Source organism: Genypterus blacodes, unplaced genomic scaffold (assembly GCF_046128005.1).
Source record: "Genypterus blacodes isolate CSIRO-AG114 ecotype Tasmania unplaced genomic scaffold, CSIRO-AGI_Gbla_v1 ptg000021l_1, whole genome shotgun sequence".
NCBI lineage: Eukaryota > Metazoa > Chordata > Actinopteri > Ophidiiformes > Ophidiidae > Genypterus > Genypterus blacodes.
This window is the reverse complement of record NW_027466834.1, coordinates 11,010,232-11,025,342: the sequence shown is the minus strand read 5'-3', so window position 1 is coordinate 11,025,342 and position 15,111 is coordinate 11,010,232. Positions and strand designations below refer to the sequence as shown.

The window sequence follows — 15,111 nt, the reverse complement described above, 5'->3', positions numbered from 1 at the left end:
GTCAACTGGCCGGATTTGCGGAATGAGGAGTGCAATTTCCAAGTGTTTTGGACTGTGTTTACCTCTCTCCCCCAAAGTTTATTACATTCTCTCACCGAGTCGTCAGTTTTCATATGCAAGCATAAATCCTCCCTCTACAACACACACACACACACGCACTGCAACCCCCTGGGTGCCGAGGTAACCATAATGCAGCTGCGCCAGTTCAGGCTGAGTTATTACGTTTAATCCGTCTAATTGTTGAGTTTCATAGAATGGGACCCAGTCTGCCTTGGAACTAATTCTGTCTGGGCATTCTATTTAATTCGCCACACTGGGCCCTAAGCTCTTCTAAAGGCAGGCAGCCCCCCCACACCACACCACCACCACCACCCCACCCCACCGTGCTCCCTCCACCCCACACTTTAAGAATATAAACCCCTTATCTTCTCCTCTCCCTCCCTCTCCTACATGGCAGAACACTGGGTGACTTGTGCTGCAGAGTGATTTCTCAACAGTCCATAAAACATTCTTCTGACATTTTGGACATCCACTCTAATGAGGCAGGATAATGGGAGCGCCGCTATCATGAGGCGCAGCAGCGACCGCAAGCCAGCAGACACTTTTTTTTCCCCCGACAACAACAACATACCGGCTGCGCAAAGACGTGGGGGCAAGGCATGAAATTAATGCTAATGGAGATGCACGTCTGAGATGCCTAAGGAGAAATGTATTGACAGTGTCTCGTGCACCAACCAGAGTACAAAACAATATGAAAATTACAATCTTTAATTATAGCCACCGTGCCAAAATATGAATGAAGGAACCTTGACGCTCTCAGGCCGACATGCTCCCAGTATAACCAACAAACACGGCATTTTTTTAACTGGTAAGATTGGTGGGGGGTTGGGCGGTTGGTTGCATGACTCGACGGTGATAATCTGCGCAAGCAAATCCCATGCGTTTAGTCAAATTATTCCAGGCCTTAAGGCTGCCATTGTGGCTGCTGGCTGGTGCGCTGCTGTCTGAGCCCCCCACGGGGACAACAATGCCACCATTCAGGGCCAATCGCCTCTGCCGACGGGCAATTTCAGGTGTGAATTGGCTGTGTAGCCAGTGGCTTATATTAAATGACCTCAGACGTGACCCCCAAAGGGTAAGAGAGGATAGAGAGGGAGGGGAGAGACGGGAAGAAACAAAGAAGGAGCGTTTGTAAGGGAGAGACTGTTTGCGTAAGAAGGAGAGGGGGAGAGAGCGACAGTCCTGTCAAATTCTGCCATTTTGTAGCCCTGCGGAGACGTAAATCAGAGACAGGATGACACTGAGAGTATGTAGGAAAGGTAAAGCGTGATCTCTTTAGCCTGATATCTTCCTCCTCTCCGTTCCCACTAAACCTCCACTCTGTCCTCCCTTCTTCCCCCCAATAATGTGCTTTTAATCATATCTTCTTGGCCGGCTCGCTCGTGGGTGAGTGCTACGTCCAGAGCCTTTGATGGGAATCTGCGATGCGCCTAAAGGTCTTTTGAAGTGGCCGACCGGGGGGCCACGGGGGAGGGTAGCAACAGGGCCGGGGAGCTTTGATGTGTCAGGGTCTGGAGCGGCCGGCTGCATGCTGCCCTGCACCGATCTGTCAGTAGCACAGCTGCACCGCTTGCTGGGGAGCCCACTGCCTCCAACCTTGACCGGCCGGCTGCCTGACTGGATTTACTCATGGAGATGCAAACATAAAGATGTTGTTTTTACTTCTGTACCTGCAGACATAAATGCTGGTCATGCTTACTGATACGTTCAGGAAAAAAGAGGATCACTCAGAGGATTACTTTGTGAAATTAACGATTTCCTGCAACACTAGCTCACATGTGAACCTGCTGCTTGTGTGCCAAAGCTCCAGTGGCGCAATCGGTCAGCGCGCGGTACTTATAAGACAGTAACCTGCAGAGCTATGCCGAGGTTGTGAGTTCGAGCCTCACCTGGAGCAATGAGCTTTCAACAACTTCCCTCGGGATAAGTGAAGTTCTATCTTATGTTATTTTTAGTTTGTCTTTTATTTTGAAATTATGGCCGTAGTATGCGCCTGAGCAGTCGTCTGAAAGTCATCTCATATTGCCTTTCTCTGAGCAGATTTGACATTGAGGCAATCCAAAAACACCGGAAACTAATCAAATTATTTTACTTTCACATTGATGACGTCAAAGATTTTGTTTTTTAACAGGCACTTAGTAATAATCAGAGCAATACATTGTTAGATGAACCTTCCCAACCCTTTAGAATCAGTTCTTGTAGATGGTGTATGATTCTCCATACTTCATTACTCTAAGCATGTTTGTGTGTCAGCTCTGTATACTGTACAGTGTGTACTACCTGATTACATCTTCAGAGGTCATGTTGGTCCAAAGCTCTGCTCCACAACATGGCTTCTGTCAAGCAGCTCACAGAGTCAAATATACAGTGGAAGGTTGTTTTCTGCTTGAATTCTATGTAAATGCGCCACTGGGAATTTTTCAGTTTTCCTTTTGCCAAATGGAATCTGTTTTCCCTGCAGCAGCACGAAACCATTAAAAAGAGACCATGTGTTCGAACCTGTTAGGTTGCAGCAGAGCTCAACCTTGGCTCAACTCTCCACCTGGAGAGGAGATCAGTGTCCGAGGCAGGAGCTATTGACACTTACCTCACTGCTCTGCTCTGCTCTGCTCTGCTCTCCGCCAGAGGGAGGACGCCTTAATCAGCTGGCTGCAACTGAGGACGTTACACAACTGAACAGCACGTATTCATTTTGTACTCAACACTGGCCCATATGTCACTACATTACTGTTTCTGTGCTCTTTGCTTTTGCAAACAGAGGGAAAATAAAGGCTACAAATTTCATTCACAAAATAAGATATCTACAATTCGGATAATGACATCATAAAATGAAGAGAAACGGTACAATAACAGCACTACAGTTGTACTTTAGTGTTTAAAAAACATTAGGAGAGGACACAAATAGACATTTTTCACACCTGCGAGTTCTATTCTCTCTCTATTACCCTATTATGAACATATATTTTCGTCAGCCACTAAGCAGCACTTGATACATTAGACTTCTAGTACGGTCAAGTTATCAGTAGTTTTGTCTTGTTTGTCAGGATCTGCAGAGGAGTTACAAGTGGGTGATAGTAACAGAAAATGGACGGCGCATAGATGACATGATAGGGACTTCTGTTTGGAAGTAACCCAGGAGGATTACCTTGACTCATGAAAAAAGGGTTCTTTACGAGCATCATTAAATAGATGTATGGGTCACTTTCCTTCACCTGCAGTCGCAATCCACTACAGCAAGACAGCAGACACACTACTGACTACACACCCCTGTGATAAATGTTAGTGTGTGGGATTCAGTAGATGGGCCTGGGGATAAGAGAGTTAAGTTTGAGATTGCTGACAGTCTCCATGAAGTTTTAGTATAAATATAGACTAAGGATGCGTTTTATAATCTCTCAGCTTTTTCTTAATGCCGCGATCATCAGATGCCCTGAGTTTGACCCGCCAGAGCAAACCCGCTATCTTCAACACATCTGCGCCGAGTTACATGAAGGTTGTATTTTAGCTCTATTATAGTCAAGGAGACAACGCTGCCTGACTGCGAGTTTGACCACTCACCCCTATCTGACTCGCACATGTGGTCAGTTACCATGGGAACGAGCTGAAAAGGCTGCTTCCTGAGACTTTGTTGTTTTTCGGGCTTGGCGCTGCATTGTAACCTAGATATTATTTTTAGTTGGTCAGCGCAGGCCCCGTCGTGTGTTGATTTAGGATGTGGACTGACTGACTTACAGCGCGCACGCTTGAACACACAACCCCCCCCCCCCTGTTTGAGGAGGGAGAGTACACAGATTCACAGGCCGACAAAGTGGGACGCTATCGGACATTTTACCTTTACGAAATACTCCTGCAAGAAACACTTAATGAAACTTTGCGTCTCCGAAGGCCGAGACATCTGTGGGCCAGTATATCTCAGGTCACTGAAGTCATCGGCGGCAGTGGCGGTATGTGAGAAGCTCTCTGTGTCTCTGTTTGTCAGCTGTGTTATCCCACACCCATCTGCAGCCTTTTATTGCTGTTCTCTCTCTCTGTCTCTCTCTGTGTGTCTCTCTCCCCCTGTGGCAGCGGCAATAAAGGTCTGACAGGCAGAGCGTGAAGGTCATGGTTATTAGATGGTAAAGGCGAGAGCCACAGCTGGGCCGGGCAGGCCTCCTCTCTGCCAAAAGTGATGAGATGTGTGTGTTCGAAGGCTGGGGGGTGGGGATCTTATTAGAAGCAAACTTCTTTTTTTTATTGTTCTCTTCCTTGCAGCCACCTGGTTTGGTGCGGGAAAGGCTGGAGGGTTTTTGGATAATGTGCGGTGTGAGTGGGAGGATGTAGTGATTATGAGTGAGCCAGTAAGTTGAAGCACTGTCCAAAGGGTATTTGTGTGTTTCTTTGTGTGTGTGTGTGTGTGTTGGGCTGCATGTGAGCTTGCCCCCCCCCCCTCATCTGACAGGCCCATAGGTACTCACACCTGTTTCTGGAGGCCAACATCGGTCCTCTTAAGATCTGATGGCAGCCTTTGCGCTACAGTTGGCTTCATCCACACCAGTTGGAGAGGTGGATGGTGTTGGAAAATGTCTAATTCCATCTGCCAATATGGAGGCGGCTGTATCCAACAAAAATTGTGACCCTCCGCCTCTCTTGATTGCTCTGCCAGGCACCTCTGCTCCACACAGCGATTGGCTTCTCTCTCACTCACTCTCTCTCTCTCTCTCTCTCTCTCTCTCTCTCTGTCTCTCTCTCTCTCTCTCGCTCGCTCTCTCTCTCTCTCTCTCTCTCTCTCTCTCTCTCTCTCTCTCTCTCTCTGTGTTTTCTTTCTAGTGACCTGTTTGTTCTCCGCAGAAGGAAATGAAACTGAAACTGTGCGCTCCTCTTCCCATTTATATCCCCTCTTGTTATTGTGCAGAGTACAAAAACACACAGAACACACATAATTACTGTCAACAACCCCTCCCTGTGCCCTTTGCCCTATTATTAATCACGTGCACACACACACACACTCTCAAAACCCCCCTCTCCATGACCGCACCATTTTTGTTCCTTTTTTTCCGACGTGTGTATTCAGAGAAGGTATGAACACATTTACATTCCGGCTGGTTCTCCCCCTTCACTGCCTCACATCCTTAGAACCTTAGAAAGTCTTTCTTCTTCTCAATTTGACACTGCAGAGGGACACACACACACTGAAGAGATGACACAAAAGATGAATCAAATCCTAATGCTGCTGTTGTGCTCATTGTAGCTCCGCCTGCTTTAGATAAACGCTTCTTATGCAAATGTCGCCCGCATCACTGCTGTGCAAAGTTCCTCCGAGTACGACAGAGACAATGTTTCTGAACACATTCCATTGTTGACCATATTCAACTTGAGCAATCGGTCAAGGATATAAAACAACGCGTCGTGGCTCCACCCTAGAAAGAGCTCAAATCTAATTTTTAAGTTTTTGGAAGTGAGCTTCTTCCTACTTGATCACAACCCAAAACAATCGCTATAACTTGATACCCACATAAGTGTCGCTTGGAAGGGAAAAGCACTAAGAATCTTTGTCTTAAGTCCTTTTTTCAAGAAATATTGTCTTTGGGTGACATCCAACATTTCTCCCAGCCCCTGCCAGCATCCAAACCTCAAGTATTGTCAAGTGGTCTTATAGCTGTTTTGGAAAGATGGTGCCGAGAGAACAACTTCACATTGGACTGACTCATTCAGCAGCGACTGAGTCAGCCTGCGTTTCTCTGCCCTGTTAGCAAAAGTCATCCCTCCAAGAAACCCTCGTGTCTCAAAGCGTTCTAGGATGAACTCCTACCCAACCTCATTTGCATTGATATGAAATTTGGACAAAATCCTATAAAGGCAGGACACCACTGGGTGATTACGGGGTCACTAGCCAGCCATAAAGGAGAATCCCTACAAGTCGCCGCAACCATGACCAAGAAATGAAGCGGCGCTTTGGGTGAAAACAGGCCTCAGACTGGGGTCATTGTGTCTGCTATCTGTTGCCACACAATGAGCCGTCTCATTCTGTGGGACGGGTGTCAGGAGTTCAGCCTTTATCGCCGCGACCCGCGTTTGACCTCACGGGAGGGTAGAGATGCAGCTGAAGAGGCCTCGTCAAAGCTGTTGAGACAGAAACACACCCCCGGGTGCTTCTATTAGGCTCATCACTCAGGAGGAGCTAAGAAAACAAGACTGACACACAGAGGTGCACCCTCACACATGTACCTTATGTGTAAAGTTCACATATGAGCGAATGCGTACACGAGGAGAGGACTGATCTTAAATCTAAAAAATAGGAGGATTTGATGCTGAAATCCAAATCTGACTAACTAGTGAAGGCTCATTGAAATATGGAGAAACTAGAGAGTAATTACACAGAACTCAAATGTTCTGTATGCAGTGTATATGATCCTTGCTGCAATGTTTTCCTCAGACGCGCACTGTTTAATATAAATAAATAGAAACCTGGTCATGGGTATACATGGCCTGATAACCGGGTTCCTCGTAGACCCTTAACCCCGGTTACTGAAACCGGGGTTTCCAGTTCACAAGCTATTTTGGAAACCAGGTTCTGCTGAAAGAGGAGGGTGGGGGGTTTAAAGTGCATGTGATCACTTCAGAGGGATGAACGGCTCTGTGACAAATGAAAAGTCTTCATGACAGGTTGGAGGTGAAAAGGCTTCCAGTGTGTGTCAGCTGGAGAACAGGTTGGCCTGCATGTCCCTGAGGTTCGTGCTCAAATGACTGACACGTGTGTATACAAATGTCTGTTTGCATTAACACGTAGTGTACGCGCTCAAGCGAAGTACACGTACACATTCGCATCCCCGCCGTCATAAAGTCATTATCATCCTCATTGAGCGTCTTGCCTGACATCATAACTGTCATCATTCGCAACCGCTAATGTTCGGTTACTATGACTCACCCTCATCTCACCCTAACCCCCCCCCCCCACATTATAAAGTGTTTTTCTTCCATAGGCGCAGACCCCCGCCTCACCCAGCTCGCTCATGACTCCTCCACTGGGGGAAATGCTCTGTTTGATTTCCCTGCTTTTCAGAGTGCTGCTCCCGGGTCAGCACCAACACTCATACTGTACAAACATTCCACATCCGTCTCAGGGCGGGGCCGACCTGCTGTCAGTCAGAACGCTGGAAAACATTTACACTCGCATTATTGGAGCACACACAGCGGGGGTTTGCGGATACACACGTCCCCCGCACCGTCACGTGCAGAAGAGCACTCGCCAACACGCGCGTTGTGCTCATATTTTGCAGTGCGCTTGGACATGAAGAGGACACGTGGATGATTTTGATGTCTACGTTACCTTACCCTACCTGAGGGCTTTCTTAGATTTGACGTATTCCTTTCGAGACATGTATTGGGCTGGTGTAACATTAAACATTTAACAGTGAGTTTGCTACATCACACACGGAACAATCTGCAGATATGAACTCCTTTACTTCCCTCGGTGGCTTTAATGTAACTTAATTGATACGTCCATTAATTAGCTGGACACCAGTGACCTGCAGTGTTGCACAGGCAAGGAAGAGAAATATTTGACTCCAGCAGATTCCAGACGGAACATAAGCCTGTAAGCTGTAGCTGGAATTATTAACTAAACAAATCCCAAGCCTCTTGTAATAACAGAAAGGATATTAGTATGGTGTACAGTTTACGCTCTATATACTTACACTGAGCAGAGCGCCTTTCAGGAAGTGAAAGACCACAGCGCATCATTTTAATGCTCTATTCAGTTCCATAATTTTCCATAAATCATGTTGTGTGTGCATGTGATCTACGCGACACACTAGACACAGACACGCTAGGCCCACACGCGCGTGCTGAACACATGATGAGATGAGATGAGGTTGAGCTGTGGGCAGATGTGTGGCACGCACCGATTTCTGCCACTCTCAGGCCTAATTATGCTGTGTTGATGGCGTTTGAGAGAATTAAATGCAAAGACTCTTTTGGGGGGCCTTTCTAGCAGGTGCTTCATGAAAACCCGTTGTCTTTCTCTTCACTTCATTTCCTTTTTTAAGGTTTGTTCTTCAAGATTTCTATTTCTCAATTAGTTGCCCCATTGGCGCATACTAAGTGCGGCTTAATACGCCTGGGCCAGAGAATAATATTGTCTTTATTGCACGGGCCTGTTGACACAACAGCCATGCAGCTCTCCATCACACTCCAGCTCTTGTCTTTTAGTGTAAAGTCGGGAGAGAAAAACCAACACACAGTGCCTAACTCTGCCAATCTGCTCCCCTCCTCTCGTTTCAGCGTCGCTAGGCAGCTCTGTGTTTTTTTTTCCCCCCGCACCCTCTTTCTGTTCCTTTTTCGTGTATCTGAAAGGGGTCAATGCCTCTGCATGATGGAACCACAGGGCTAAAAGTCTTTTGGGCCAGACCCTGGAGGAGTCCACTGCTAATTGCTCTCAGCGAATCCCCGACCATTGTCCCCCATTGGGTTTCAATTTGAATTTGAATGGAAGTAGCTAGCTGGTGCTGAGAGTGTAAGGTACACAAATGACTGTCACTGGGAATGGATAGCGGCACTGCAGGGTTTGTGAACTTGTCCCCTAAATAAGCACTGTTGGCTTTTTGGCTCTGCATAAGTTAGCATGTGTTTGCACTAGCATAAGCGCCATATTGATGCATGCTTGAGTGAAGTAGCGTCGCCGACTGAATGGGGGGCTGTTTTTTGGGGTCGGACATTTTGTCAAGAGGATTTCATTTTGTCTTTGTGGGGAGTCGGCGTGTTTTCTCTTCTCTTTCCGCAGCGTCGGAATACATACTGAGGCTCCGACGTGATTAGCAGAAGTTTGGAAAAGTAGGCAGCCGTTAAAAGCTTTCTGCACTTCTTCTTTCTATTTTTAAAACTTCTTTTTTGCCTACGAGGACACTTAGGATTTGCAATAAAACGCCAATACTTTCTAGAGCATGGCCACGTCTACTGGGACAGACAGACAGACAGACAGACAGACAGCTGAACAAATTGCCAGACCTCCCCCTCCCTGCATTTCACTTGTTCCCTCTCTATAGAGGCGAGGGTCCTGGTCCATGTCCCCCTCTTCTCTTACCCCGCTAGTGGTTAATTGAGCCCCTGCCAGGGCTCGCCCCTTTATTGCCTCCATTTGTCAAAGCCCGCAGGCCTGAATGGTGCCATAGACCTTATACAAATGAAGAGCCTCCTTGCCTCGCCATCTCTCTCCATCTCTCTCCATCCCTCCATCCCTCTACCGCTCTCTCCATCCCTAAGAGCAAACAGGTCCGGGCCCAGGGCAGCTCGGGGCAAACACCGGCTCAACAAAGGCAGTTTAGTCGGGGGGGGGGGAGTAGGTGGGTGTCTGATGTTCCTCTGACACCTCAAAGGTCAGCGGCTCTAAATCTCCCTGGTGCAGAGGTGATAAACCAGGGCTGTGGTGTGCACACCCACACCTTCTCGCAACAAAAGTGGACTAAACGTGCGTGAAACAACCAAACGCCTCTCCTGTCTCCCCATACAAATTAATGACTTAGAATTAATACCTTGATACAGCTATTGGTGGCTTTAAATATAAAGGTTACTTTTAAGTTTTAGTAGTTGTTGAACTCCAGTAATGTCCTTCTTAATTTTACAACCATTTCTTTTGTCATGACACACACACACACGTGTTCCTGGGCTCTGGGTCACAGGCTGCCAGGTGACTGTGGCCGCTACAGCAACATTACCCAGCAGCCCAGTGCGAGGTGCTTGGACTGAAAAGCCCCACCTATTACCCCCCCTCTCAAACACACACACACACACACACACACACACACACACACACACACACACACACACACACACACACATAAGAGAGCATCACGGACAGGTGTACAGTGGGAGGTATTGTATGGCGCCGGAGTGGGTCCAGTGTGAGGCTGTCATCAGCACATGTGCGGCTGCCATCCCATGGTCTGCATACTGCAGATAAGCAGGGCCATTCAACCGAACAGCTCGCCATTCACTATAGCCATCTTTGTTTAGCCAGAGACAGACCTGTAATATACAGGGGGAGGGAGGGGGGGGAAGGGGGTTACAGAGGCAGAACAAAATACAAGGAAGACCAAAATGAAGGAAACGCTAAATGAAAGAGAGAGCGAGCGGAGCGCCATATGGAATCAAAGCCCAGCGGAGTCTGTTTGTCTGTGCCGTGTGTGTGTGTGTGTGTGTGTGTGTCTGCTGCCACACTTACCATATCGGATGATTGCATCATTAGAATTAGAATTGAAGCTGGCTCCGAGTTTCGTATGGTCGCTCATTCTTCGCCTGGCTCCTTCTTTGTGGAATTCCTCCCGGTCACAGACACCGTTACTGCTCAGGGGACATTTGACAGTTTTTAAACCAAATCCTCCTGTTCTGCTGTGTGTTCTGACAGAAACGGCCTACAACTCAGCGTCACTCACTGGGAATTTACAATACTGAAGACACACTGACATTTTATTTAGTCATTTTGAGCATTTTGGAGTTATTAAACATTCACCTACCAGGAAAAATGGAACCTTACGAATCCACAGAACACATAGAAAAGCCTCAGAAAGTGTTTTCCTTTGACATTTGACCCTGAATCGTCTGTATTTTTCATGGATTGCTCTCCTACAGTGTCTTTGGAGGGCCTTCTCACATCAATTTGCAGGTTGTAGCTGGTTGAGGCAGTAGTAGGTAGAAATAGAAAAGAAAAATCAAATTAGTTGTCCCTTTCTTTTGTTTGTTTGTCTCCAGGTAACCTCTAAGTCTGACCTTTAACATTCCCAAAAATGAGGCCCCCACCCTCAAACCTTACTCGTCACACAGCCAGCCTGCCCAGTTCATGCCTCCGTGCATCATCTACTTGATGTTTGTTTTCCAGGAAAGCTTGAGACGCTGCGTCATGCTCGCTTGTCTTTTCCATGTTGTGATCCACTCTTAGTGCTTTTAAGTTCAAGTTCACTACCCGGAGCCTGAAAGTTCATGTCCAAGTGCACAAGGCTTCACAATGTCCTTGCAGCCGTAAACACACCCAGAGCCTTTGAAAGCGTTATATAACTTGTGTGTGTGTGTGTATACATGTAGGTCTATCTACATTAAGAGACTTACTGATACTTGTGAAATGTCTAATTGGAGGCAATATTTTTGTGGACAGATTTTTCAGTAATTAAGTTGTATTGATGTATAAAATGTGTTTATTTCATCAGGTCTTCTAAACCAAACCCAGTTGGACGTTGTGTGTCTCTAACGGTTGCATTTTCTCCTGCCAACCTTTAGTTGTAGAATTTGATTCAAAATAGGTTTGGCTTGTTGAGGCAGATTTGTTTTTTATGTTCACTTTTAAGAGTAGAGGTCTCAAATCATTAATAAATCAGAATAAATATTAATATAGTACAAATAGATATTGTTCTATTAGTATGTCTATGTGGCATCTGTGTGTCAGCATATTGTGTGTCTGCGTGTGCGAATGTGTATCCTGTATGTATTTGTATTCACGTGTGTGTTTGTGTATGCGTCTGCTCCACTCGCCAGGGTGCCATGCCCCAGTGCAGAGGTCTTTGTTGTGAGTGCAGAGCCATGAGTCAGGCCTGTGGGAACGAGCCCAGCTTCTCCTCTCTCTCTCTCTTTCTCTCTCTCTCTCTCTCTCTCTCTCCCTCTCCCACGCTTTCACACTGGTCCCATCCTGTGTACCTCTGCTTCACCCCTGGTGATGGGGAGCTGGTGTGTGTGCGGCCAATGCTGCTGTGGAAAAACTCACATACACATGTGCGAGGGTCAATGCACCCTGAGAAAAAGGATGTGCATGTGATTGTGTTGCGTGTGTGTGTGTGTGTGTTTGTGTTTGTGTGTGTGTGTGTGTGTGTTTGTGTGTGTGTGTGTCTGTGTGTGTGTGTGCATGTGTGCATTTTGTATGGCTTTTTCTATCAACTCATGCTGTTACTCTTCACAGCTGTTGACCATTAACACCCCTCATCTAACAAAGGTATAACATGCCAACTTAGACTAATGTTTTGTTGTAAATATACACCAAATACATGAACCCCGATATTTGGAGCTAAATGGAAAACACACGTTGGCTCCGTCTTATAGGTTTTCATCCAAACCGCAACATTTTAGACCCCGGTTGAACTAAAATAAGAGCTTATTTTTATAGTTTTGTTATCTTGTTGTTACACATACAGTGATACAGTGTATGGCATGTTTTCATGTCTCTGCTGTCAGCAAATGTGATTATAATCAGAAATACCAATGCTCCACTAACAACAATAAAGAGGGACTCGGTGTGTTGCCAGTTATTTCACAGTAGTGCCAAGTGACATGATGGTCTTATCTTTAGCCCATTCTTTATTATATCATAACAAATAATGGATACATATCACAGACATAAATGTTGAGCTTGTAATGATATCTATCCTTTCTGACTTCATTCACGGGAGGGGATCTTTTATTTCAACAGTGTGATATTTAATCAGTGACAGATCAGTGAAAGGTTTAAATCCAACAACCCATTCATCCTTAAGTTCAGGCGTGGAGGCTGCTGTGGTACCCTGGCTCCCATTTGCTCGTGCCAGTATCGTATTTTCCCCTCAGTCTCAATCTGGCAGTGCCCACTGAGCCCCCATCCAGTGCTTGCCATCTGGCTGGCTGTGCCCCAATCAAAGAGCTCATTCTGGGGTTAACTCAGCAGCAAAAAGGGGGTGGGCTGGTGGGGGGTATGGAGGACAGAACCAGCCAGCCAGGCCCAGGCCAGGGGGCTTTGAAGCCCCTCACCCCAGCCCACAGACAGGGGGCCTGGGCCAGAGTTAGAGAGTGAGAGAGGGCCTTTATCAGCAAGCCCAGGCACAATTGTGGTGTGCAGTGTGGGAGTTGGGGGAGTTAACTCTTTGTATAGATGAATGAATGAATAGAAGAGGAGGGCCTCCTCACTACTACCCTCCTGCCACCCCATCCTGGATCTCTGTATGTTTTAGGTTGGCCATCTCGGGGCCCCAGGGCCCCTCTCCATGGACAGAACGACAGATACCATCAATTACCAAGGCCAGCCCCTGGCCACCATATGGCCGGTGGCTGTATAGGAAAGGAGCCCTGTTCACTTCACAGCACCGGCCCTGCATATGCTGCAAGCCAGCCGCAGAGATGCTGGGCTGTGTGTGTGCTGCACCAGCATAGGTTTGGCTAATGTTACAGGGCGACCTAAGTGTCAGAGTTCAGGATTGAGTTACGGGATTGAGTTATACCTGTGTGTGTGTGTGTGTGTGTGTGTGTGTGTGTGTGTGTGTGTGTGTGTGTGTGTGTGTGTGTGTGTGTGTGTGTATGTGTGTGTGTGTGTGTGTGTGTGTGTGTGTGTGTGTGTGTGAGAGAAAGAGAGGGGGAGCGCGAGGGAGATTCAAGTTTCATCTACTTTACCCACTGCGTTTATTCTCACTATCTTCTCATGTGATAGGATTCTTATAAATCAGCCTCTGGTAATTAATACTAAACATTATAAGAGCAGACACTTCCCTTTCCACTTCTATACTCCAAATTCATGAAATCATGGAAATGACCTATCTTCTAAAATGCATTATAATTTATTTTTTACATTTTTGAAACCAATCGGTAAGTGCTATATGCCCATTATCAAGGAAAACAGTGGGGAGAAAGAGTGTGTGTGAGAGAGAGAGAGAGAGAGAGAGAGAGAGAGAGAGAGAGAGAGAGAGAGAGAGAGAGAGAGAGAGAGAGAGAGAGAGAGAGAGAGAGAGAGAGAGAGAGAGAGAGAGAGAGAGAGAGAGAGAGAGAGAGAGAGAGAGAGAGAGAGAGAGAGAGAGAGAGAGAGAGAGAGAGGGAACGTTTCTGTTTGATATATAATGTGAGAAAGAACCAACAGAAAAACAAGGAAACATCTGGCCGATTCATCTTTTTGGGGGAGCAAAACTGAGAGGCAAAAAGTACCATCCAGCACAGGCACACACATACACACACACACACACACACACACACACACACACACACACACAGCTGGGTGCCAGAGACATTGAAGCCTGTGAGTCGTGTTGCTAATTACTATTTTATCATGACCTCTTAGATGTAATATTAATGAGCATCGCCCTCCTTATGCTCTTTATTTTCATTGAGTAACACACACACTCGCATTTAAGAGCCTGACCACTTTGGCTCTGTTATTCACCACTGGTGCCCCAGAGTTGAACTGGCCACAAACCACCTTTCCGAAAGGAGGGAAAGTACTGCTCGCTCGCTCGCTCGCTCGCTCGCTCGCTCACTTCCCTCACACACACATTATGTCTTTGTAGGTGTTCAGACCACAAACCTAGTTAGAACTGTCTCTTTCAACTTTTAACTTCTGCAAAGTTTCTAATATTGTGCACCTGTTGCATAAAGTAAGAAGGAGAAATTCTGACAGTAGAAAATTAGTTCTTCCATTTTCTTTGCTGTCATATGACGTGATATATGGTGTTACATGCTGAGAGACAATTTATAGTATTGTTATTATTATTTATGCAGGGCGAGTCAAAGTACCAGTAAGTACAAAGGGTTAAAGGAGACGTAGTATTAAAATGTTTTCCTTTTTAAAACCTATGCATTGCCCTCTAATGCCCCCTTCCATTAAGTCAGATCTGTGCTGGCAGCGCTCACACGCTTTCAGGGCCTTTAATGATCTATGGTTTAGTCTAATTGGATTCTATAGCATATCACAATAGAGGAAAATAAAAGCTAATTATATACTATTGTACTTAAACTTAGAATTTCTTTTACTAAATTACACAGGTAGCTGTACTTTGCTGTTTGCTCTGGGCTATGAATCATGCAGACATGACAGTGCACTGCTATTTACTGTAGTGTTACCTACAGTAACAGTTACAGGCTGTAGTACAAAAACATGTGGAGGAGTTCAAACTACCTTAGTGGTGCTGCCTCTTAACCTGAGAAGGAACATCTGCTAAACTGTGCGCACACGCACACGCACACACACACACACACACACACACACACACACACACACACACACACACACACACACACACACACACACACACACACACACACACACACACACACACACACACACACACACACACACACACA

The 15,111-nt window shown here is 46.4% G+C and overlaps 1 protein-coding gene and 1 non-coding gene across 2 annotated transcripts in view; both read left to right on the top strand.

Moving 5' to 3' along the window:
• Window positions 1–15,111, top strand: part of kcnq1.2 (potassium voltage-gated channel, KQT-like subfamily, member 1.2) — a 120,998-nt gene that overhangs the window by 36,755 nt on the left and 69,132 nt on the right. The window lies entirely within an intron of this gene.
• Window positions 1,864–1,957, top strand: trnai-uau (transfer RNA isoleucine (anticodon UAU)). The gene is made up of 2 exons: window positions 1,864–1,901; window positions 1,922–1,957. It is a non-coding gene; the product is annotated as a tRNA-Ile (tRNA).